Genomic DNA, 25,118 nt, shown 5'->3' with positions numbered 1-25,118 from the left:
GGAAATGATCCAAATGTTGGACCATAGAAAAGTGGTTAAATGAATTGTGGTTCGTCTTTGCTAGAATACTGCATAGCCATTTAAAATGAGACTGTAGAGTAAGTTTAATTGTATGGGAAGCTGTTTATATTTTATGTCAGGAATACTTTTGACCACACTTAGTAAAAAAACAGTTATTTTCAGTGGGTGAGTTAAGTAGGGATTTATTTTTCTCACATAACAAGAAGTTGGAATGTAGTCAGCTACGGGCCTTGGTTCAGTGGTTAAGCAGCATCATCCCTGCAGTATCTGTGAACTTTTTTTTTTTTTTCTACGATTTTATTTTTTTGAGTAATCTCTATACCCAATGTGGGGCTTGGACTGAACCCCGAGATCAAGAGTCAAGTGCTGTACCAACTGAGTCAGTCAGGTGCCCCTCTGAGAATTTTCTAATGCTTGACAGATACCTCATGGTCACAAGAGGGCTGCTTCAGCTTCAGGCATTGAGTCCACCTCTAGAGCAGAGAAAGTGTGGAGGTGATAACTGCTATATCTACCTTTTTTTAAATTAACTTTTTTATTTTTTTAAATTTACATCCAAATTAGTTAGCATATAGTGAAACAATGATTTCAGGAGTAGATTCCTTAATGCCCCTTACCCATTTAGCCCATCCCCCCTCCCACAACCCCTCCAGGACCCTCAGTTTGTTCTCCATATTTATGAGTCTCTTCTGTTTTGTCCCCCTCCCTGTTTTTATATTATTTTTGTTTCCCTTCCCTTATGTTCATCTGTTTTGTCTCTTAAAGTCCTCATATGAGTAAAGTCATGATTTTTGTCTTTTTCTGACTAATTTCACTTAGCATAATCCCCTCCAGTTCCATCCACGTAGTTGCAAATGTGGCAAGATTTCATTCTTTTTTATTGCCAAGTAATACTCCAATACTCCATTTTATTGCCAAGTAATACTCCAAAGAATACTCCATTCTTTACATTGTAAAGAAGTAATATTCCATCTTCTTTATCCATTCATCCATCGATGGACATTTGGGCTCTTTCCATACTTGGGCTATTGTTAATAGTGCTGCTATAAACATGGGGGTGCGTGTGTCCCTTCGAAACAGTACACCTTTATCCCATGGATAAATGCCCAGTAGTGCAATTGCTGGGTCATAGGGTAGTTCTATTTTTAGTTTTTTGAGGAACCTCCATACTGTTTTCCAGAGTGGCTACACCAGCTTGCATTGCCACTAACAATGCAAAAGAGATCCTCTTTCTCTGCATCCCCGCCAACATCTGTCGTTGCCCGAGTTGTTAATGTTAGCCATTCTGACAGGTGTTAGGTGGTATCTCATTGTGGTTTTGATTTGTATTTCCCTGATGATGGCTATCTGGATGTCTTCTTTGGGGAAGTGTCTATTCATGTCTTTTGCCCATTTCTTCCCTGGATTATTTGGTTTTTGGGTGTTGAGTTTGATTAAGTTCTTTATAGATTTTGCGTATTAAGCCTTTATCTGATATGTCATTTGCAACTATCTTCTCCCATTCCGTCGGTTGTCTTTTAGTTTTGCTGATTGTTTCCTTCACTGTGCAGAAGCTTTTTATTTTGATGAGGTCCCAATAGTTCATTTTTGCTTTTGTTTCCCTTGCCTCCGGAGACGTGTTGAGTAAGAAGTAGCTGTGGCCAAGATCAAAGAGGTTTTTGCCTGCTTTCTCCTTGAGGATTTTGATGGCTTCCTGTCTTACATTGAGGTCTTTCATCCATTTCGAGTTTATTTTTGTGTACGGTGTAAGAAAGTGGTCCAGGTTCATTCTTCTGCATGTCGCTGTCTGGTTTTCCCAGCACCACTTGCTGAAGAGACTGTCTTTATTCCATTGGATATTCTTTCCTGCTTTGTCAAGGATTAGTTGGCCATATGTTTGTGGGTCCATTTCTGGATTCTCTATTCTGTTCCATTATTGGGGTGTTTGTTCTTGTGCCAGTACCATACTGTCTTGATGATTATAGCTTTGTAGTATAGCTTGAAGTCTGGGATTGTGATGCCTCCTGCTTTGGTTTTCTTTTTCAAGATTGCTTTGGCTATTCGGGGTCTTTTCTGATTCCATACAGATTTTAGGATTATTTGTTCTAGCTCTGTGAAGAATGCTAGTGTTATTTTGATAGGGATTGCATTGAATATGTAGATTGCTTTGGGTAGTATTAACATTTTAACAATATTTGTTCTTCCTATCCAGGAGCATGGAATCTTTTTCCATTTTTTTGTGTCTTCTTCCATTTCTTTCATAAGCTTTCTATAGTTTTCAGTGTATAGATTTTTCACCTCTTTGGTTAGATTTATTTCTAGGTATTTTATAGATTTTGGTGCAATTGTAAATGGGATCAATTCCTTGATTTCTCTGTCGCTTCATTGTTGGTGTATAGGAATGCAACCGATTTCTGTGCATTGATTTTATATCCTGCAACTTTGCTGAATTCATGAATCAATTCTAGCAGTTTTTTGGTGGAATCTTTTGGGTTTTCCATATAGAGGATCATGTCATCTGTGAAGAGTGAAAGTTTGACCTCCTCCTGGCCGATTTGGATGCCTTTTATTTCTTTGTGTTGTCTGTAGAGGCTAAGACTTCCAATACTATGTTGAATGACAGTGGCAAGAGTGGACATCCCTGTGTTGTCTCTGACTTTAGGGGGAAAGCTTTCAGTTTTTCCCCATTGAGGATGATATTAGCGTTGGGTCATTCATATATGGCTTTTATGATCTTGAGATACGCTCCTTCTCTCCCTACTTTCTTGAGGGTTTTTATCAAGAAAGAATGCTGTATTTTGTCATATGCTTTCTCTGCATCTATTGAGAGGATCATATGGTTCTTGTCCTTTCTTTTATTGATGGGATGAATCACATTAATTGTTCTGTGGATATTGAACCAGCCCTACATCCCAGGTATAAATCCCACTTGGTCGTGGTGAATAATTTTTTTTAATGTATTGTTGGATCCAGTTGGCTAATATCTTGTTGAGGATTTTTGCATCCATGTTCATCAGGGAAATTGGTCTGTAGTTCTCCTTTTTAGTGGGGTCTCTGTCTCGTTTTGAAATCAAGGTAATGCTGGCTTCATAGAAAGAATTTGGAAGTTTTCCTTTCATTTCTATTTTTTGGAACAGTTTCAAGAGAATAGGTGTTAACTCTTCCTTAAATGTTTGGTAGAATTCCCCTGGAAAGCCATCTGACCCTGGACTCTTGTTTTTTGGCAGATTTTTGGTTACTAATTCGACTTCCTTACTGGTTATGGGTCAGTTCAAATTTTCTATTTCTTCCCGTTTCAGTTTTGGTAGTGTATATGTTTCTAGGAATTTGTCCATTTCTTCCAGATTACCCATTTTATTGACATATAATTGCTCATAATATTCTCTTATTATTGTTTTTATTTCTGCTGTGTTGGTTGTGATCTCTCCTCTTTCATTCCTGATTTTATTTATTTGGGTCCTTTCCTCTTCCTTTTTGATCAAACTGGCTAGTGGTTTATCAATTTTGTTAATTCTTTCAAAGAACCAGCTTCTGGTTTCATTGATCTGTTCTACTGTTTTTTTGTCGTTGTTGTTTTGATAGCATTAATTTCTGCTCTGATCTTTATTATTTCCTGTCTTCTGCTGGTTTCGGGTTTTATTTGCTGTTCTTTTTCTAGCTCTTTTAAGGTGTAAGGTTAGGTTGTGTATCTGAGACCTTTCTTCGTTCTTTAGGAAGCCGTGGATTGCTATATACTTTCCTCTTATGACCACCTTTGCTGCGTCCCAGAGGTTTGGGGTTGTGGTGTTATCATTTTCATTGACTTCCATATACTTTTTAATTTCCTCTTTAACTGCTTGGTTAGCCCATTCATTCCTTAGTAGGATGTTTTCAGTCTCCCAAGTATTTGTTACATTTCCAAATTTTTTCTTGTGGTTGATTTCAAGTTTCATGGCGTTGTGGTCTGAAAATATCCACGGTATGATCTCGATCTTTTTGTACTTACTTAGGGCTGATTTGTGTTCCAGTATATGGTCTTGCTATATCTACCTTTACTCAGGAAAGCAAAACCTTTCCTCCATGCTCCCAGTGGAGTCTCTTTCCCCTTACTGGCCCAAACCATGTCACATGGGCACCTCTGTTTGCAAAGGATGCTAATAAAGTGAGTATCTAGCTTTTTAGAACTGTAGAGTATAGGCAGACAGGGAGATGAGGGTTGGAAGTGAGTATTAGGTCACAGAACACACAGTGACACACGATATTAAGTGGTAAAGATAGTTGGCAGAACCACATTTACAACACAGTCCCATTAGAATATATAAAATAAAATGGATAGTTGATGAATTTAAAAACAAAAAACTAGAAAGACATACTCCAAAACTTTTTTTTCCTAATGTTATTTTTATTTTTATTTATTTTTTTTTTCAACGTTTATTTATTTTTGGGACAGAGAGACAGAGCATGAATGGGGGAGGGGCAGAGAGAAAGGGAGACACAGAATCAGAAACAGGCTCCAGGCTCTGAGCCATCAGCCCAGAGCCCGATGCGGGGCTCGAACTCACGGACCGCAAGATCGTGACCTGGCTGAAGTTGGACGCTTAACCGACTGCGCCACCCAGGCGCCCCTGTTATTTTTATTCTAATGTTATTTTATTTTTGAGAGAGAGCGTGCGCGTGCAGGGGAGGGGCAGAGAGAGAGGGAGAGGGAATCCCAAGCAGGCTCTGTTCTGTAAGCGCAGAGCCTGATGTTGGGCTCGAACTCACGAACTGTCAGATCATGACCTGAGCCAAAATCAAGAGTCGGATGCTCAACCAACTGAGCCACCCAGGTGGCCCCCAAAGTTTATTTCTGAGTGGCATTGTTTTACATTTCCAAAGTTTACAATACAGAGTTAAAGTAATTCTCTCTTTAATCTCTACCACCCCCTTAAAAGCCCTGAAGCTCTGGCTGATGTGCTTAGGTGTAAAATGAAACTCAGGTAAGTGATAAGGAGCTTATCCCAAGTCTCAACATCCAGTTAGAGGCAGAGCATGGCCAGGCCTCACATGTGGCCTGTATAGGGATTTGTACTAAAAAAAAAAAAAAAAAAAAAATCAAAAAAAAATCATTGCTTTAGTTTTCTGGACCCTCTTCCAAATAAGCATGGAATTTTAAAACCCCCTAACCAACCACATCCTAGTTTCCTCTTCTTCCTTCTGTATTATGTTTGGCCATCCCTGGCAGGTAATTGTCTTCCCACATACGGACTGTTGATACTTACAGTTGTACATGTTCATTGCAGGGCCATCAGTCAGTCAGTTGGCAGTCGGTACCGAACAAACATTTGTTATCAGACTGTCGGGCACTAGGAACATAATGGTGACCACGACGCAGTCCTTGACTCGAAGAAGTTTGCATTGGCTGGGGAGGCAGACAAGCAAATAAGCAGTTACAACACGGAGGGACCCCTGCTTTGATAAAGTGACCGGGTGGGGCAGGGGGCACTCACCTGGCCTTGTGGGGAGAGCGTGTTCCACGGAAGGTTTCCATAAGGAGGTCACTCGACGCAGAGATCTGAAAAAGAAATGGGTACTAACTAGGAAGAGGTGTGCGGAGGGATGAGCAAAGGAATTGCTTTCCAGGCAAAGGAGAGTAGTTACAGCCTTTCCTAAAGCATGTCTGAGGGCTGAGGGATACTAATATGTTTCCTGGAAAAGAGGTATTCAAGTAAAATAAAGTTAAGGGAGCTTAACAGGTTTTTGCGGGTCCCAAACTGTCCCTCAGCACTTTTTTCCCACACGCCATCTTATCAATCTGCTTTTCTCTAGAGCCTTTGGGGTGTGTAATGTTTAGTCAGTCTGTTGAGTGTCGTCGAATTGTGACATAGGTGAATTCATTTTTCTTCCTGATTTTTAATTTAAAAATATCACCAGCTCTTTTTTGGGTCACTGTTACTTTTTATCACATGTTCAGGCAGATTTTAAGTTTGGACTTTGGGGGAATGGTCATCCTGAGGACATTATCTGGACATGGGCTCTTGGTGTTGCCCTAGGTTTGCCATACAAGGAATGATGTGAAGAAATAAGACACGAGGGATAAAAGCGTAAATTGGTTTGGGGGCGCCTCGGTGGCTCAGTCGGTTAAACGTCTGACTCTTGATTTCGGCTCAGGTCATGATCTTACTACTCGGGAGATCGAGCCCCACATCAGGCCCCACGCTTATGGCACCAAGACTGCTTGGGCCTGTCTCTCTGCCTCTCCTCTGTTTGGGTGCACACATCCCTCAAAATAAACAAACTAAAAAAACAAAAACCAAACAAACAAAAAAACCCTTATTTTAAAAAGAGCATACATTGGGGGAACCTGGGTGGCTCAGTCAGTTAAGCGACCGACTTCGGCTCAGGCCATGATCTCACTGCTCGTGAGTCCAAGCCCCACGTCGGGCTCTGTGCTGACAGCTCAGAGCCTGGACCTGTTTCAGATTCTGTGTCTCCCTCTCTCTGCCCCTCCACTGTTCATGCTGTCTTTTTCTCTCTCTCAAAAATAAACATTTAAAAAATTAAAAAAAAAGAGCATACATTGGTTTTAACAATTTAGTAAATACATATTTGGAAGAATTTTTAGTAATCCTGGGGGTTTTACTTTTTTTTTTCTTTTTTTGTTTTTTGCAAGTGTTGCAGGGTATTCTGTGTCAGTGGAGAGTGGTTTATTTATTATTTTAAAAGTTTGAGAGAGAGTGCACATGCACATGCCCAATCAGGGGAGGGACAGAGAGAGGGACACAGAATCCCAAGCAGGCTCCATGCTGTCAGCACAGAGCCTGACGATGCAGGGCTTGGGCTCATGAACCAAACTGTGAAATCATGACCTGAACTGGAATCAAGAGTCGGACGCTAAACCATCTGAGCCACCAACATAAGCATACACCTGGGTTGAAATATTATAACATGTGCAAAGCATTGGGTACACCTGGAGCATCATAGGTGCTCAGGAGCCGTTTAAGGCTTTATCAGCTCGCCTTTGCTTATGAAATAAAGTCCAAGCCCCTTAGATGGAAACCCAGGGTCTCAGGCCCTTTGTGACAGGCCCTCTCCCCTTGTCTCCCATTCCATCCCAGTCACTTCCTGCCCAGTACTCCAGACTCCAGCCACATCCCCCGGCTGCTTCTCACCTCTGTGCTTCTGTTTTACTGCCCCTTGGCTCACCTAACATTCCATTCAGTGTTTAAGACTCAGCTTAGCAAAAAAGGCAGAACAAAAACCAACATACAGATGATTGTGTTTTTATGAAGTCCAAGAACACACAAAACTAGTCTATGGTATTAGAAGTCAGAAACTGGCAAAGGGGGAAGGGTTGACTGGAAAGAGGCATGAGAGAACATTCTGGGATGATGGAAATGTTCTAAATCTTGTTTTTGATAGTGACTAAATGAATTTATGCAATTGTGAAAACTTACCAAACTGAATATTTATCATGTGTGCATTTTGTTGTATGTTAATAATACCTTAAAAAAAAAAAAACAAAAAAAACAGACAAAGGCGTGGGCATCATTCTCTCCAGAAAGCTTTCCCTGGCCTGCTTTGGCTGGAGTTAAGCCTCTCTGTAGGGTCCCTAACTCCCTGCACACATCTCTGCCGTTGGACTCAGCACGTAGATATCTCCTCTTTATGTGTTTTGTGCTTCATCAGTCTGTAAGCTCCTGGAAGAGCCCCCCGCCCCCGCTCTTGTTATCTGTGTAACCTTTGGAAAAGCGCTTAATCTTAACCTGTGCCTTAGGTTGCTCACCTGTAAACGAGGAAGTGATAGTGGCTCCCAACACAGGGATGTTGTGATGCTGAGAAGGGAGGATGTATGTGAAGGATCCAGCACAGAGGTTACTCAGTAACCTCTAGTCCGATAACAGGGCAGAAAATGTACTCAGACGGCACTCACATTTGCAGAGAAAGTGTGACTTATTTTTCTACAGCTAACTCAGTCTTCGTTTGAGCCCCTTCTTGTCTTGCAAGCTGGATGGCAGAGGAAAACCAAGTTGTATTCTAATCTGATAACTTCTTCTCATATAACTGAAATGAGCTCTTTAGGTGACTTAGTTTTTGTTTGGCTGTTTCAGTCTTTCAGAGTCCTGTCCCCACTCCAGTTGCTGTGTAAAATGAAGCCTGAGTATAGTGGGAAGAGTGGTTTGCACAACTGCCTAGTGGCTGGGAGAGTGGGGCCTCAAACCCCCGACCCTTCTGTCCCTGTCTGAGCCCTGTCTGGGCTCCTCCTGGAGGGGAGCGGCCGAAACACATCTGGTGCCGCCTGGCTTTTCAGAAGGTCCTGTTGGCAACAAGCAGAGGCAGCCGTGGGGCTGGCCATTGGCCACCAGCCTCCAAGCCCCCTGCACGTTGCCCATCCGTCCGCCCTCACATACAGAAGGGAGAGCATAGTGATACGTTTTGACATTAGTCCTATTTATTATCTTTGTACACCCCACATTTGGAAAAGTTTCTGACCACAGATGTTTGGTGCCTTGATTAATATATATTAGCTCCCTGTTCTCTTCCTTCTGGTCTCATTTCTCATCTCTTCCCTTGAAGTGGGGAGAGAAGGCAGCACATCCTTATGGGCTCAAAGCAGCATTTGGGAGATAAGACACTTGGTACTGAAGCAGTATAGGATTTTAAGCTTTTAAAATAATAAGGTGGAAGAAACCTGCCCACCTAAATCGATTGAAGCCCTAGGAATTGTCAGTAAATGACAACAATAATAAAATTGTTATTACAGCTAGCGTTTGTTAAGTGCCTTTTGGTAATTTTTCCGGCACAGTGCCTGACCCATTGTAAGCACTCAGTGAACTGTTGCTGCTGTTATAGCTATTATTATTATTATTATTATTATTATTTTTAATGTTTGTTTTTGAGACAGAGACAGAGCATGAGCAGGAGAGGGGCAGAGAGAGAGGGAGACACAGAATGTGAAGCAGGCTCCAGGCTCTGAGCTGTCAGCACAGAGCCCGACGCAGGGCTCGAACTCACAGACTGTGAGATCATGACCTGAGCCAAAGTCGGACGCTTAACCAACGGAGCCACCCAGTCGCCCCGAGTTACAGCTATTATTTAATCACTGTACTGTCTCTGGTAAAGTTATGATCCCTTTCCACAGATGAGGAAACTGAGCCTCAGATAAAGTGGCCCCGGAGAGCAGGTTGTGAGTCTAGGTTGTCCTGCTCCACTTCCCAGGCTCCTTCTGTTTCTTTAGTCTCCCTGGTTCCTTGTCATACCTGTCCCCTCCCCCCACCTGTTCATTTACAGAGTCTTCACGTGTGACAGGATTTCCATCTTTTTTTTTTTTTTTTTTTTTTAGTTTATCCATTTATTTTGAAAGAGAGAGAGAGAGGACAAGCTGGGGAGGGGCAGAGAGAAGGAGAGACAGAATCCCAAGCAGGCTCCGTGCTATATCAGTACAGAGCCCACTGTGGGGTTCAAACTCCTGAACTGTGAGATCATGACTTGAGCCCAGATCAAGAGTCGGATGCTTAACTGAGCCACCCAGGCACACCCAGGATTTCTGTCTTTAAACCAGCCCAAAAGGAGAGTCTTAAATTCTGTGACATAACCTTAATGGGGTTTCCACATACTGAGCCACATGGGGTCAAACTAATTAGCTTGTGATTCTGCCCTACAGGTACATTTAGAGGTAAAGGAAAAGTGCAAGCATGTTTTAAACAGGTGTTAACATCTCCGGCTTCTAACATTAGATCCTGTATGTATACACACACACACACACACCTGATAAGTTATTTTAGTAGGTATTGATGAGAACAAAATGCATGAGACTCATTTTCTTCAGACTCACTAAGAGCTTTTCATATTGATTTAGAAGATAATGCACAGTTTGAAACATTTCTAATTCCAGCAAACAATCAACCCTGAAGAAACCCCACAGTCTCTTGGCAGTTTGCGAACTAGTTATTAGCGTTGAACATCACTATGCAGAAAACCAAAGTTGAGCAAACCTTTTGACCTGATTGTGGAAAACAAATCCTTTCTCCTGATATCCTGGAGAAAGGGAGTTGGCCCAGGCGCCACATCCTTGGGCAGGAGGAGGATTAATCATTTAGCGTTTTCTGCTGTGACTCTACTGTGCTGCCTGCTCCAGTGGACTCCAAACAGGTATGCGGATTAATAATTCATGCTGGCAAAGGCTTTGACCTGTGTGAGCTGCCTCCTGAAGAACAGAGAGCACCCGACCATAGACACCCTGGGGGCTCCTGGGTGGCTCAGTTGATTAAGTGTCTGACTTCGGCTCAGGTTATGAGTTCGAGCCCCGCATGGAGCATCGGGCTCTCTGCCCTCCACCTGCTTTGGACCCTCTGTCCCCCCTCCCTCTCAAAAATAAACAAACATTAAAAGAGAGAAAGAAAGACACACCCTGACCTAAGGTCAAACCTTTGACTCCACTCCACTGCATTGGTTATTTCTGCTCCCATTGCTAATCTGTAGTGAGGTGCTCAAACCATCTGTCCTCAGGCACAGGAAGGCCAGCTAGTATGGGAAGTGGGTTGAGGTAAGGGCCCTCCAACAATCCAGATTCTGAAGCAGCCTCCGAGGAGTGTGTGAGAGGGTCAGCTGAGCTTGGCACCTCGAGTAGCCCCGGGGCATTTGTGATCCCCAGGAGCCCAGGCTTGGAGGAATCCTCTAACCTTCCTGGGCCTCTGCTTTCTTGGCCTCCAAACCAGACCCATATTCTTCGTCCTGCCTGCTTTGTGGGGAGGAAGTGAGCACATTTGGTAAATGTTTACAAGTTGAAAGCACATTTAAAAGGAAGTTGTTTTCAAAAGGTCAAATACTGTTATGATTCCACTTACTGAAGTACCCAGGGTTATAAAATTCATAGAGACAGTAAGTAGCTTGGTGGTTGCCAGGGGCTGGGGGAGGCAGGAATGGGAGGTCGTGTTTGATGGGTACAGAGTTTCTGCGTGAGAAGATGAAAAAGTTCTGGAGATAGATGGTGGTGATGGCTGCATAACAATATGAATACACAATGCCACTGAACGTAGACTTAAAAGTGGTTGAACTGGTAGATTTTATGTTTATTTCACCACATTAAAAAAAGAAAAACAGGGGCGCCTGGGTGGCTCAGTCGGTTGGGCATCCGACTTCGGCTCAGGTCATGATCTCGCGGTCCGTGAGTTCGAGCCCCGCGTCGGGCTCTGTGCTGACAGCTCAGAGCCTGGAGCCTGTTTCAGATTCTGTGTCTCCCTCTCTCTCTGACCTTCCCCCATTCATGCTCTGTCTCTCTCTGTCTCAACAATGAATAAACGTTAAAAAAAAAAATTAAAAATAAAGCAAGTTGTTTTACTGTCCCTACAACTGAGAGTCTTCACAAGCCAACCTAACAGCTCTCCCTTCTCAGTCTTACGTAGACCCCTCCTCTAAATGCACTAGTTGAGTAGAGGCAGCTTGAGATTACCAAGTCTGCACGGAGCGCTCACTCATGCCAGGCTCCGTGCCAGGTGCAGGACGTACACAGGTAAATGGGTGGGTGCCTCCAGTCTGGCGGGGGTGCAGGTGCACAGACAGACCATTGCAGTATCGTGTGGGAGGGCCTACCACAGGGTGGCAGTGTGCTGGGTAACCTAACTCCACGGGTTCACAGCCTCAAATGGCCGCAACCCAAAGAACTATTGAAAGCAGAGAACATTTACTTGTTACACTTACATCGTTACGTTTACTTGTTACAGGTGAGGAGACTCGGAGCTAGCTCACAAAGCACTGTCTGTCCATGGGGTTAGTACAGGAAGTTTTTATTCACTGTGTTAGAGGGTGGCCTGGGCACTTTGATTCAGCACCTAGCACATCAGCATGCTAGTTGTATGCACCATATGTTCAAAAATGGCAAAAAACAAAAAACAAAACAAAAAATAACCCTGTGCCCCTAAGAGATCTTTGTATTAGAGTGAACTAAAGCCTAACTTGGGGGACAGTTCCAGGGGCGGGGCTTCTGTGCAGGTCCTCAGCTCCAATGCAGCTCAGACTGGCTCACCTGGGGGGCCGTCAGGTGAAACACCTAGCTGGGCCTCTCCTTTTCGGAAACTGTTGGTTCTGTGAAACAAAACACCTGTCTTCCCTGCCTTAGTCCCTTCCCCTCCTCTCTCCCACTGGTAGCTTTCAGCCCCGTGGTGGAGTAATTCCCTGTGCATCCTAGCTGACACTGTGGGAGGGCGGGAGGCCTTTCCCGGGGCCCGGAGGATGTGCCAGCCCCTGACCGGAGACGGGCAGTGCCCGCGTTGGCCTTACAGCTCCATTATGCTCTCCACGTTTGCTGGCGCGCGTCCTTCAGCCAGAGTACACACTCTCCCTTCTTTCCCCCTAAAATCCTGATCCTTCAAGTACCCGCCCAGATGCCACCTCCCTTCTGGAAGCATTCCCTCCACCCAGCCAAAATTAATCTCTCCTCCCCGAACTCCTCGAGCCCCCTCCTTGCATCTCCACTTAGCACATACTTCATTCTGTCAGCTACTACAGCCGTTTATATTCCTGCCTCTCTTGTTGGATAAATATTGGGATCTTTATAGTTCCAAGTAAGAGAAATCAACTGGAGGAGCCAGCTTTAGCATAAAGGTGTTTATCGGAATACGGATGTCTTCCCAGACCAGGATGGTTCCCTGCTCTATTCCTGCTTCCTCTTCTCTGCTTTGCTGCCCAGGCCGTGTGGCAGATGGCATCCAAGCTCTCAGGAGTGGTTTCTGTGCCACGTGGGTCAGTGATCGCCCCTTGACCAATTAGCTGCGGCCCGGGGACCGGGATCACAGGTTCACTTGGGGCGGGCTAAGGTCCCCGCGTGCTGGGGAAGAGAAGCCCTTGAGGGGTCAGTGTGAGCTGGGCTCTCTGTGGCACTGGACACTTCAAACCACTCAGTCCTTCCAGCTTCTTCCCTGGAAGAAGGGAAGCTTTCATCCATCTCGGATATTATCAGAGTTCTCTATGCTTACACTTAGGCATCTTCTCATTTTGTTCGTTTTCTTTAGATAATCTCAGTCGTGTGGCTTCACTTGTTATCTGTTTGCACTCATCATATTAACTGCTCAGACCCGAGTGCCTGACCCATACATTCTGCTGTCTGTTGGTCATCTCCATGACGTGTCCACAGCGCACAAAAAAAGCCTGTGTGGATCATCTGCCAGTCACCCCTCCCTGCCACCCCATTCACCTGACCCACCCGCATTCTCTGTCTCTGTGCTTGGTATCACCAGCCACCTCCTGTCACATCCGGGAGTCACCTTAACATCTTCCTGTTCTGCATAAATCCAGTCTGGCACTAAACGCTTTCCATCTTGCCTCCCAAACACCTCAGATCTGTCCCCTGCTTAATTTAGGCCTGTGTAATTTCTTATTATCTTGTAACTAGCTTCCTGGTGCCACCTTGCAATTTGCTTCCCCATTGTGCAGCCCAGGTGACCTTTCTGAAGAAAACTCTGGTTACGTAAGCCCCTTGCTTACAGTTCTTTAGTGCTTACTCGTTGCCATTGGAATAAAACTCAAATGTGTGATACACAAAACTTACCTGTCTTCACTCACCTGTCTCTGCAACTTCACCTCTTGATTCTCTCCAACCTTGTAGTTTCTGAATGTGCCTTGTTCTCAAAGACTCCCCTTCATGTCTGTCTTTTCAGAAAAAAAATAAAGTCTTGTAATTTACAAATGAAGCGTAACATAATAGTAAAGTACAGACTACTTCTTAAATTCAAAAGGGGAAAGATGAGATCATTAGGTTCAGGGGAAATACATCTACCTCTGTGTGGTCTATTAAAAAGCTGCTGTTGAGTGCAAGAATAGTGGTAACACTGATGAGGTTTGGGAGTGGTGGTGGGGTTCAGAGCCAGCAGCCAAGCAAGAAAGAATTCTTGAGATGTCTTTGGTGCAAAAAGATGATTTTATTAAAGCATGGGGACAGGGCCCCTGGGCAGAAAGAACTGCACTGGGATTGTGAAGGGTGAGTGGTTATATATTACAGAGTTGGGGGAGGTAAAGACCAAAGGGAGGCCTCCAGAAGGACTTTGATATGCTAAAGAGGGCTCATAAGGTGCCAGGAGTCTTGCTATTGTCTTGTTATTGTTTTCTCTCTAGTAAGGCATTAACATTATGACAGTAGGGCGGTCCTGGAGAAACGGTATACTGTGTATTTGCCTCAAGTATTTATTAGTGGGCTGCAGGTTATAAGGAAATTTGATTGCACTTACCATTTCCTTTTGCCTTTGTTCCCCACATCACTGTGGAGGGGAGGGTGATGTTAGGGCCCCATGAAACTGAGTCCATAGTTTTCTGGAGGTTAGGCTATTGTTAAGATTGCCTTTTTCTTGTAATTTACTAAGACATTTGTAAACTGATGAGACTCAAGTCCTGCATGACTGTGATCTCTATCAGTTAACCATTTGTTTTCTTTCCTTTCCTTTGTTCTTGGGCAGTCGGGAGGGCCTGAGGAATATCACACATATCCCACCTGGGAGGGGCGGGTGTTGTGCTAGCTGGTGCTTGGCCCTCAGCTTGCCTTGTGGTCCTTCATCAACACTGTATCAGATATACCAGGCACGTAGAAGCTACTTCTACCCCAAACCAAAAAAGACCTGAAGGTTTGGACAATGTCGTTGGACATGCCTTAAGGTAAACCACATTACATCTGTATGCCATATCGAAATCTCTTGCATCTAAGGTGGAGGTTGGAAGATGCTTATCTGTCTACACAGCTGGCAGAGCACTTAAGTCTAATAGGCTTTGCCTAGGTGGCAATGAACTGAAATGGAACTTGCTCTGGGGCAGGGAAAGGACATGTGGGTGAGAAAGAAGATGGGGAACATATGTTGAGTAAACAACCACCAGCCCTCTGCCAAAATCCTGCTTTGTTGTCCCATGATGATTGGTATTTCACGCTGCTCCACACCAGACTGGTTACTTCCTAGTATCTGCCCCGAGGTGCCAATCAGATAGAATTCTCTGTCTTCATGGCCACAGTTCCCCGGGGTTCAAACTTTTTTTTTTTTTTAAGTTTATTTATTTTTGAAAGAAAGAGCATACGCAAGCAGGGGAGGGGTAGAGAGAGGGGGAGAGAGGATCTGAAGTGGGCTCCGTGCTGACAGTAGTGAGCCTGATGTGGGACCGGAACTCACGAACTGTGAGATCGCGACCTGAGCCAAAGTTGGACGCTCAACCGACTGAGCCACCCAGGTGACCCCCAAGTTCAAACTTTTAAGTATAATCTTCTGTCTTGGGCTGTTCTATTAGGAATGCTTGGTTGCAAATAACAAAAATTAAAGAACAGTAGTTTAAACAATTAGGAGTGGTGTTTTTTTCCCCACATAGTATGGAATGTAGAGGTAGGCAACTTGTATCCTTGTGGTGACAACTTGATGGCTGCAGCTCAGCCATCAGGTCTACATTCAAGGGGAGAAGAAGGGTAGGAAGAAGATTCCTTTCACCAACTCTGTCTCCTTTTATTAGGAACCAGAAACAGACTTTTCCTTAGGTTTTATTCACTAGAATCACAATACCCAGCCATCAATGACTCCGAGGGACTCTGGGAAAATATATTTAATAGGGTGTGTTAAAGTACTGAACAGAATTGAGGTTATGTTAACAAGGTAAAAAGGAGTGAGGATTAGGGTACTCACACCTACCAGGGTCTGTCATATATTGCACCAAATGTATTTTTGTTGCCGTCGTTAACGCATCACATTTACTATTGTTGAAATCCCATTAGCGCTAATCTTTTATCTCTTCAAATTCAAACGTGTTCCTGTACTTTTGCAAAGTACTCTCTGCAGAATGCAGTTTTACATTGGAGAGCCCTGGCTTTAAATGGGTAAAAAATAGGGTTAGGACCAGGGCCAGGGCTAGGTTTTAAAAAAAATGGGCAAAAGTCATTGGTTGGACTAAGTGCACCCTGGAAACCACACTCCCTAATTCAATTAGTTTTTCTACTAACAAGCTATTTAATCAGACGTTCATAATATGTATGCAAATCTTGTTAATCTGTTGATAATAACAGTAAGTCTGGATGGTCTATACTTGACATAGAAGCATTAGAGTGACTCAGGGTGTGCATGGAGACTTCGTATCTTTACTGCTCGTATCAATAATTCTTCATAATTGTTTGGTTTTGTGATATAAATTTGTTGGAATTAAACTCGAAAGCTCATAAATAGTATAATTAGTTTTTGTTACACTCCAGTTCTAATTGCTAATTGATTTAAAGGTACTGTTGTGTATTCTCTCTGTTCTTCAAATTTATCCTGGATCATGATGCTCATTTACTTACCACTACGATTGTATTGACCTGGGAGGACAGTGTAGGGGAGCAAGAGTTCCTCCCCTCTTCAAGGGCCTTCTAGCTGGACTGAGAATCAAATTGATATCAGATTAACAGGAGAAAATAAAATTTAGTAACATTTGTATGGGGAATCTGCACCGACAGGAATGGGAAATTCCAAAGACAGGCAAAATGAAGCAGAAGGGTCATCCAGCACTAAGGAGAAGGGGTATAGGGGTATGAGACTCCAGAGGAAAGGATGCATCTCGCGAGGCTGTAAGAAGAGCAGATGTTTGGTAATTAGATGTTTGTCCTGCTACACAGATGGGTCACTTGGGTAAAATTTATCTCTGCTTATGATCCTTATTCTGAGAAGGACCCCAATTTAGGTTCTATCATGTAGTTAAGGGAGGGCTCAGAATAACCTTCATGCCAAAGTGTTCTCACTTAGGGCAACCTGCCCATGGCTCCTGCAACAGGAACCATATCTGTCTGGTTTATCACGTGCTTAGCAGAGTGCTTGACCCATAGGAGGTACCCAGTAAACATTGGTCGAATAATTGAATTACCAGATGACTCCCAACAATAATCAGGTGTGTATCAGGAGCCGAAGCAGTCCTAACTGGCCTATTTCCTGTGTGCCAGCTAATGTTTTATTTTAAAAGAAAAAGTAGGAAACATAGATTACACCCTAGAATATGCCAGGCTGTGGGGCGCCTGGGTGGCTCAGTCGGTTAAGCGTCCGACTTCAGCTCAGGTCACAATCTCGCGGTCCGTGAGTTCGAGCCCCGCGTCAGGCTCTGGGCTGATGGCTCAGAGCCTGGAGCCTGCTTCCGATTCTGTGTCTCCCTCTCTCTCTGCCCCTCCCCTGTTCATGCTCTGTCTCTCTCTGTCTCAAAAATAAATAAAAATGTTAAAAAAATTTTTAGAATATGTCAGGTTGTATTTGGATATTTAGGCTATATATGGTGGTTCTGTTTTCCTCTGAAACATTTTTGTTGTATATAACCCAGGCCACCAGAAAGAGAACGACTTCCTGATTCCACTTCCCAGGTCCCAGGGAATTGTTCGGATGGCCCTAACTTGGGTCAGGACCTTACCCCTGCTCCAGGCAGGAGGGTGGGCCACATTTAGTGCTATTTTTGTGAACATTTAAGTGGGGGTAGAAGCAATGCCTGGAAAAGAGGTTTTCAACAAAGCCACTTCAGTGGTTCTGCTATTCCACTACTTCAAGCCCCCCATACACACCCACATTTCATCCACTCATTTACACAGTGGCCATTGGACATCAGCTACGGACCCCGTGTCTAGTTTTGTGGTCTGTTACTTACCCTGTGTGTTACCTATACTCTGTATGCCTCAGTTTCCTTATTTGCAAAATGAGTAAAATGATAATACTTCATGGGATTGTTTTGAGGATTTAACGTGATTTTATGTATACGTTCTATGTGTATTATATATAATATGTATTAATGTGGTATGTGTAGGATATATGTTCCATTGTATGCAGTTGTATATAAACTTGGAACAATGCCTGGCGAAGGAATATTAATGAAATGTCAGCTGTTACAAGTCTGCAGTCCCTTTGCACAATTCTAAAAATCCAAAAGCTCTTAACCACCAAAATTTCTTCAAAACTTTGGCAGAAAATTCTGACCTGGTCGGCACTAAATGACTTGCAGAGCCTGACCTGAAGGCATGTGGGGACATTTTGAGGCTTGATTTAGCCACTAGGTGTGAATATTCGCACCGGTAGCTGCAGAAACAGCGAGGTAGATAGCAGGGTGCTGCCCCAGCTCTATTGGCAAATACTACATGCTATGACCGTTTTCAGATGAAAAGTTCTGAATTCTGAAATGCATCTGGGCCCAAGGTTTTAAATGAGGGCTTATGGCCCTGTGCTCATGTCTACCCAGCATCCCCCTCATCAACCACCCTGCGCCTGGATGGAGTACAATCTGCCCTGAAGGACCTCGCAGAGCGCTGAGCGGATTGATGTCAGCTACCGTCAGGGGCAGCCTGGGGTCTAGGGAGCACTCAGGACAGCCCTGAGCTCTGTAGGGTACAGAAGGGTTGTGACGTGAAGGAAAGAAAGGGGATTCCTGAGGTGGGACTGGAAGATTCCAGCACCTCCTTTGATCAGACGTGGTGCTGGGGACTGAGGATTCAGCCGTAAGACAGCCCCGTCCCTGCCCAGAGGCCCCCTGTGCATCGTAGAAGGTGGCAGCCCCCGCTCAAGAAACGACTGCAGATGTGATGAGGTGTGTTCTAGATGCTGTGGGAGCCGGCTTTGCCTTGGGGGTCGGAGGAGGTTGTGGGGAGACAGATCCGGAGAAGGAGTGAGTAGGAGTGCGCCGGGTGAAGAAGCAGCCAGTGGGTGGAACAGGGAGAGGAAAGCGCATGACAAAGGTCAGGAGGCTAGAGGAAGCCTGCCCGTTTCAAAGAACAGACGCCCGGTGTGGCTGGAGGAGAGAGCTGGCAAACAGGTGGCGAAGGAGAAGAGAGTGGACGGCTGGGCAAGGCCAGGTTACCCTCAGGCAGGAGCCCTGGTCTGCCGGCTCGGGGTAAACAGTCTGCTTTATGCATTGTTGTCAGGAGCACCCTCCTTTCACTCTCAGAACGTCCCAATTTCAGCCATTAAAGTATGTAGTCTACCCTACCTAAACGCCAGTTTGGGGAACTGAGAATTTATCCTTAGGGGAGTGGGAATCCATTGAAAGATTTTAAACAATACACATCTTAAAATTTTATCTGGGGTGATTAAAGTCACTTGGTTTTACACAATAAAACAGGTGTTTTGCTGGGGCACCTGGCTGGCTCAGTCAGTGGAGCCTGTGACTCTTGATCTCGGGGTCGGGAGCTCGGGCCCCAAGTTGGGTGTAGATCTTACTTTAAAAAAAAAAAAAAGGTTTTGTCTTACTCTGCTGATCATTCTATTGATCTCAAGGGTTACTGAAATAGGTATCAGACCTGGGAGAGAGTGCTGGTCAGCAGACTGACTTTTGCTGGCCTAGGACAGCAGAATGATTTGCTCGTCGCGGTGAGTACGTGTACATAGAAATAGCCCCAGTATCTGATGCTGCTGTGAAACGAAAACGTTCTCTTTCCTTGGGTGAACTCTCAGGATATCCTGTGTTGTCCAGACCACCCTCGGGAACAATTAGAGGTCTGTCTGTGAAAATTCAGGAAGGGCGGTGGCCTTCGCTCTGCTTTCTCCCTGGGTCCGGGGCCTGTGTGTGTTTGCCCGCGTGCAGGCCCATCCCAGGCGCCCTCCTCTCCCGATTTGCTTTCCTCTGTCGGTCAGAGCTACTAGCAGTTGGCTGACACTGATTTCCCGGCCTCATGCTTTCAGCCAAGAAAAGACAGGAGAATTCAGGAAAGCTTAAGATTCATGTTTTACATTTTGCGTAGGATGCTCTCACTGCCTCGGAGAGACACAGACTCACCCCTTTGGGAATTCCTTTACTCTTAGTTCTTATTTCTGTCACATTTTGAGCTCTCCTGTCTGCTGCTGGGTAGGTGGAAAGATAAAGCTACATGACAGCTGGTAATCCCCTTCAGGCATCACAGTGGGATGGAGTTGAAGGAGATTTAGCCAGAAGCAGCAGATCAGCCCTCTGTGATGAGAAGGTATTGGACTATTGAGAGCTGCTGAAAAGCCTCCGGTGTGGCCTAGTGTCCTGGGGCAGTTGTAGATGGGAAGAATTAACAGCATTCTCCTGGGGCAGGCTGCCTGGGGACCCACAGGCTGGCCGTTCCCCAGGTGGGTTCCCTGCAGCTGGCAAACCAGGAAATGGGTGATTCATCTCTTGGGGGCGAATGTGCATAAGCCCGCATATGTACAACATACACAATGCACATATACACACAATAGTCGAATACCTACCCTCAAGTCAGATACTGCAGTCTTTCCCCAAAGACCAGCTCTGTCACAATCGGAAAGCCTAAAAACTAAAAACGGCTTTTTTCCTTTTATCAACCCTCCCTCCCCCAGGGCATATTCCATCTGGGGCCAACTCCACCAAGTAGTCAGACTGTGAGAACATGGACATTTTAGGATGTCTCTCCTGCAGCCCCTCAGGGTATGCTCGCTTACTGTATGGTAAGATTTTCACCTTGGGATCCCTAGCCGTGCACCAGGAGTCTGAGAGCCCCGTGACTTTGGGCGTGTGCGTGTGGACTGCTCTGGGGAAAGGGTCCATAGCTTTCAGAGGATCACACACGTGTGGGCATCCACAGCTGGCTCATAATTTGACACCCTCTGACATGATAGTTTTTAATACTTGTGTAGCACATACTTAAAGAGATGACGTGAGTGGTACCCGGCTGGCTCAGTCGGTAGAGCGTGAGACTCTTGATCTTGGGGTCATGAGTTCAAGCCCCATGTTGGGTACAGAGATTACTTAAATAAACACAATGTTTTAAAGAGAGGAACGCTTGGGTGGCTTAGTCTCAGTCGGTTAAGCGTGTGATTCTTGATTTCAGCTCAGGTCATGATGTCATGGTTCGTGATATCAAGTCCCGTGTCAGGCTTTGTGCTGACAGGGCAGAAGCCTGCTTGGGATTCTCTCGCCCTACCCCCACTCTCTGCCCCTTCTCCACATGTGCTCACTCTCTCTCTCAAAAATAAATAAAAATAAACATTTAAAAAAAATGTTTTAAAGAGATGACCTGAGAAGTTGACACTCAGCTTTTCACTCTTGTCCCATGAAACTCAACTCTGATCCCTACTTGTGTTTGCTGGTTGGTATAACAAAAGCCCTGCAGATATCCAGATGTATCATTACCCCCACGCCCCCCTTTCCTTCTCTAGTATCCAAAGGGTTCTTACTCAGAGGAGAACTCATTCATGCACAGGAGAGGTATTTGTATTAACGAAGGCTGAGGTAGTGAGGCACAGCTTGAAGAAACGGGCTTCGAGAGTTGGAGTTGCTGACCAAAGCCATATTCTTCAAGGACAACTCCAGATGGTGCTATTCCTACCAGCATAATAGAAATGCTCTCAGTGTTCCCAGCAGAGGAATAGCATTGCACTTTATTGGCCAAGAGGGAGCAAACGTTGCATTCTAGGGTAAGACTCCAGCTGTTCATGAGGCAGCCGCGCACACCTCCACCCTGGCAAACCCAAGCCAGCACCGTGTGTGGTGGTTCCAGCTCTCTCCCCTGCCCTGCGGGGACTCTTTCTGTGCCTCCTTTCTTCTATGCCTCATCTGCCGTGGGCTTTTGAATCTAGGCTGGCTCGAATTGGACATTTCATGCAGTGATCCTCTAGGGATCTGGCTCTGTTTCCTTTCTCTCCTTGCATCTTACACCTGAAATGTTGGCACTCTCCCTACCTTTTCTTTCTGATATTGGCCTGTTCCTGTTTACTCTATGCAGTTTCAATAGTAACATCTTAGTGGGGTTGACTTTCATATGAAAACAATACAGGACAATAACAATGAAGCATTCGCTGTAACTTTTGATTTAGTTTTCTTTGAAACCTTAGCGGGTTCCTCATTAGGAGCTGTCCCTAAGAGAGGTTCTCACTTTCACATTGCCTACTCTGATAATATTTAGGCTTTTCATAAACATGTATGATTTTCATGTATGGCTCGTATGAAAGTAATTAAAACAGCACTCAGAACACCTAGTTCTCAGCATTGGCTCCGGCACTTGGATCCGTATGCATGGTGGAGATAGAGGCAAGTTTCCTAGTCCGGGATCAAGAGACTTCTACAGTGGGCCGGGTGGTAAATACTTCAGGCTTTGTAGGCATGTGGTCTCTACCTCAGCTCTGCAGCTCTGTGGCTGCACTTGAAAAGTAGCTGTAGATAATATGTAAACAAAAGGAGGTGGCTGTGTGCCAATAAAACTTCGTTATAGGCACTGAAATGTGAATTTCATAAAATTTTGGCATGTCACAAGGTATTATTCCTCTTTGAATTTTTCTTTCAACTGCCTAAAAATGTAAAAACCATTCTTAGCTCATAGGTCATACAAACACAGGCGGTGGGCTGGACTGGGCTGACCCCTGGTCTTCATCAGTTTCCCGCAAAACCAGGCTATAACGATAGAAGTCAATCATTGTTTGCTTCTGGGAGTGAGGTGGGGATTTACTCAAAGGGACCAGCAGGTAGTTTTCTGGAGTTTATGGCAATATCCTGTCTCTTGTTAAGGATGTGGATTACACAAGTGACCATATTTGTCAAAACCGATTCATATTTAAGATTTGAACATTTGTGTATAAATTATACTTCCATAAAGATGAAATGAACAAGTGTTGCATAACAGCCTCTCAGGGGCACATACTAGACAATAAACGTTTACTTCTCTTGGACAGGTTTGCGGGTCAGCTGGGCTGGCTCTGCCCCATCCACGCCCGTTTTGGGTGCCAGGCTGGACCGGGGCAGCTGTCTGCCAGTGGCAGCAGACCCAGACAGCAGACTGGACGGTACATGTGCATTTCAGCCCTCCACATGTTGTGTTGCTTGAACACAGCCTTTCCGCAAGCATCTACATATCCTAATTTAAGAAAATGTGACTGAAATGCAAAAAAAGCTGCATCCCTTATGTGTGAAACCTGCCAAATCTCAATTTTTGAAAGGATTGCAAATGTTGCAAGACAGCAGGGCATACACATACGAAATAATAGAAGAGCAAAACGGGACTGAAAATAAGCAAGTGTCAAAATCTGTCTCCGGATAAAAATAGGTTTCTGGCAGACCAGGAAGGACAAGTCCGCCGTTGTCCGTGCAGTGGTGATGACCCTGGAGGTGGTGCTTCCTCTGCCCATCTGTCAATTTAGTTTTGCTTTTACTCCACTTAGGCACTGAGGTCTCCCTGAGTGAACTTGACTTCAGCAGCCCGGCCTAACCTCTCTCTTGAGCGTGAGACCTTCACTTCCGTCTGTCTACTACCTCTCCTAGACAGCATGAATGCATTTTAACCTGAACTCAGGAACTGATCCTTCATGTTCCTGTTTCAGTGAAATAGCACCATTATCAAGCCAGGTACCCAAACCAGGCATGACTTTATGACCCATTGGAGACAGAGAATGAAATACAAGGAAGAGTCAGATGATTTTGAAGTGTGAAGCCTGAATGATTAAGAGGTGGTGGTGTTTTGGGAGCCAACCAGCACGTTGATATTCTGTAGTTATAAGTCATCTTCTAGCTCATGGGTCATAAGCTTCAGCAGGCAACATAGGGCTGCTCAGATTCTGAAATCCCGTGGCTTCTGGAGAGCGGCCCTTAGTTGCGTCCAGCATGACCATTAAAAGCTGGTGCAATAGAGCATTAATACAGCTGGTGCACCAGGCTTTGGAATCATGAATCCTAAGTAACACATCCTCAGTTTGTAAATTGAAGCAAGTTCCCTGACTTCTTGGAGCTATACCGCTCTCATTTGTGACATGAGAAGAATCATTAGTGCCCCCTCCGTAACAGTATTTGGGGATTAAATGGGATATTTAAAGCTCTTACTGTAGTGTCTAGTTCATATTATACTCTTGGTAAATGCTACAATTTTAGTTAACAAACTCATGTCCAAGAAGTAGTTTTGCTCTTTTTTGCTTGAAACTCTCCATTGCGCAGAATGCCATGTGTTTGGTACTGTGTCATGCTAACAAGCCCTATTAAGAGTCAACTGTAATTAATCCCTCTGAGTCTTCTCTATATATTACGTTATTCCTATTTTTCTCAAGCCCTATCTGCTCACTCTACTCTACCCTGTCTCCTAACCCCCCAATATTTTGTGGCTGTTTTTATCACATTTTATCTTGTGTAGTCTTACCCTAAGAACTGATCGAGGATGAACATGTTGCTGAGTTTAAAAAACATTTATATGAACCTACAGATTATAAAACCAGAATGGGTTATGAAGGTGCATTATGGGGAAATCACTAACATTTTGAAGTCATATATAGTTCATTCCTTCCACAAATATTGCTACATGTGTCAGTCACTGTTCTAGGAGATAGTGTGAGCAAGACAGGCAAGGAATCTGGCCCTGGAGTTCACTTGTTGACCAGGAGAATGTAAGTCAACGAGATGATCTCGGATGGGGCCAAGTGAGGAGATGATAGTCGAGCTCTCAGGAATGGGGAAGAATGCCGCAGGTGGAGGTAGCAAGAGGGTGAAGACTTGAGGGTGACTTGAAGACAAGAGGGTGAGGCGAGAGCAGGCATGGCATTTGAAGGGACAGACTGAAGGTTAGTGTAGAAGGAGAATATAAGAGAGGAGAGAAGGCGGTAGGAGGCAGGCGGGCTCCTGTAGGGCTGGTCAGCCCTGGTGAGGAGCTGTTCTTTGTGTTGTCTTCCGGTTTGGGTTTCGTGGTGGACTGACAAAAGACTCCCCCCAAATGGCTGTGTCCTATTTTTAGAATCTGTAAATATGTTACCTTACATGGTAAAAGGGACTTTGCAGATGTGATTGAGATCTTGAGGCGGGGCAATTATCCTGGATTGCCCAGTGGGTCCGTTGTCATCACAAAGGTCCTCGTAAAAGGAAGGCAGGAGGGTCAGAGTCAGAGAAATGAGGAAGGGGCCACAAGCCAAGGAATGCAGGCAGCCCCTAGAAGCTAAAAAATGAAAGGAAAAAGGTTCTTCTCTGAAGCCTCCAGAAGGAGCACAGCCCTACTCACACCTTGATTTGAAGACTTCTGATGTCCAGAACGGTAAGAGATTACGTTTGTCACAGCAGCAGTGGGAAACTAGTAGAGGCTTCTAATTCTGAAATGCATTGGGGAGCATTTTAAGTAGGGGAGGGATGGAATCATATTTAGTTTTGTTTGTTTTTGTTTTGTTTTGTTTTAATTTTAATGTTTATTTATTTTTGAGAGAGAGAGAGAGAGAGAGAGAGAGACCGAGTACGAGTGGGGGGTTGGGGCAGAGAGA

General features: G+C 44.7%; 1 protein-coding gene and 1 non-coding gene across 5 annotated transcripts in view; both read left to right on the top strand.

Annotated features, from left to right (window-relative positions):
* The window catches only part of TMCC3 (transmembrane and coiled-coil domain family 3), a 329,016-nt gene that overhangs the window by 108,704 nt on the left and 195,194 nt on the right, over positions 1 to 25,118 (top strand). The gene's annotated exons all lie outside the window — the stretch shown is intronic.
* TRNAK-CUU lies at positions 20,564 to 20,636 on the top strand. Its single transcript has one exon. It is a non-coding gene; the product is annotated as a tRNA-Lys (tRNA).

Source organism: Felis catus, chromosome B4 (genome assembly GCF_018350175.1).
Source record: "Felis catus isolate Fca126 chromosome B4, F.catus_Fca126_mat1.0, whole genome shotgun sequence".
Classification (NCBI taxonomy): domain Eukaryota; kingdom Metazoa; phylum Chordata; class Mammalia; order Carnivora; family Felidae; genus Felis; species Felis catus.
This window is presented reverse-complemented; position numbering and strand designations above follow the sequence as displayed.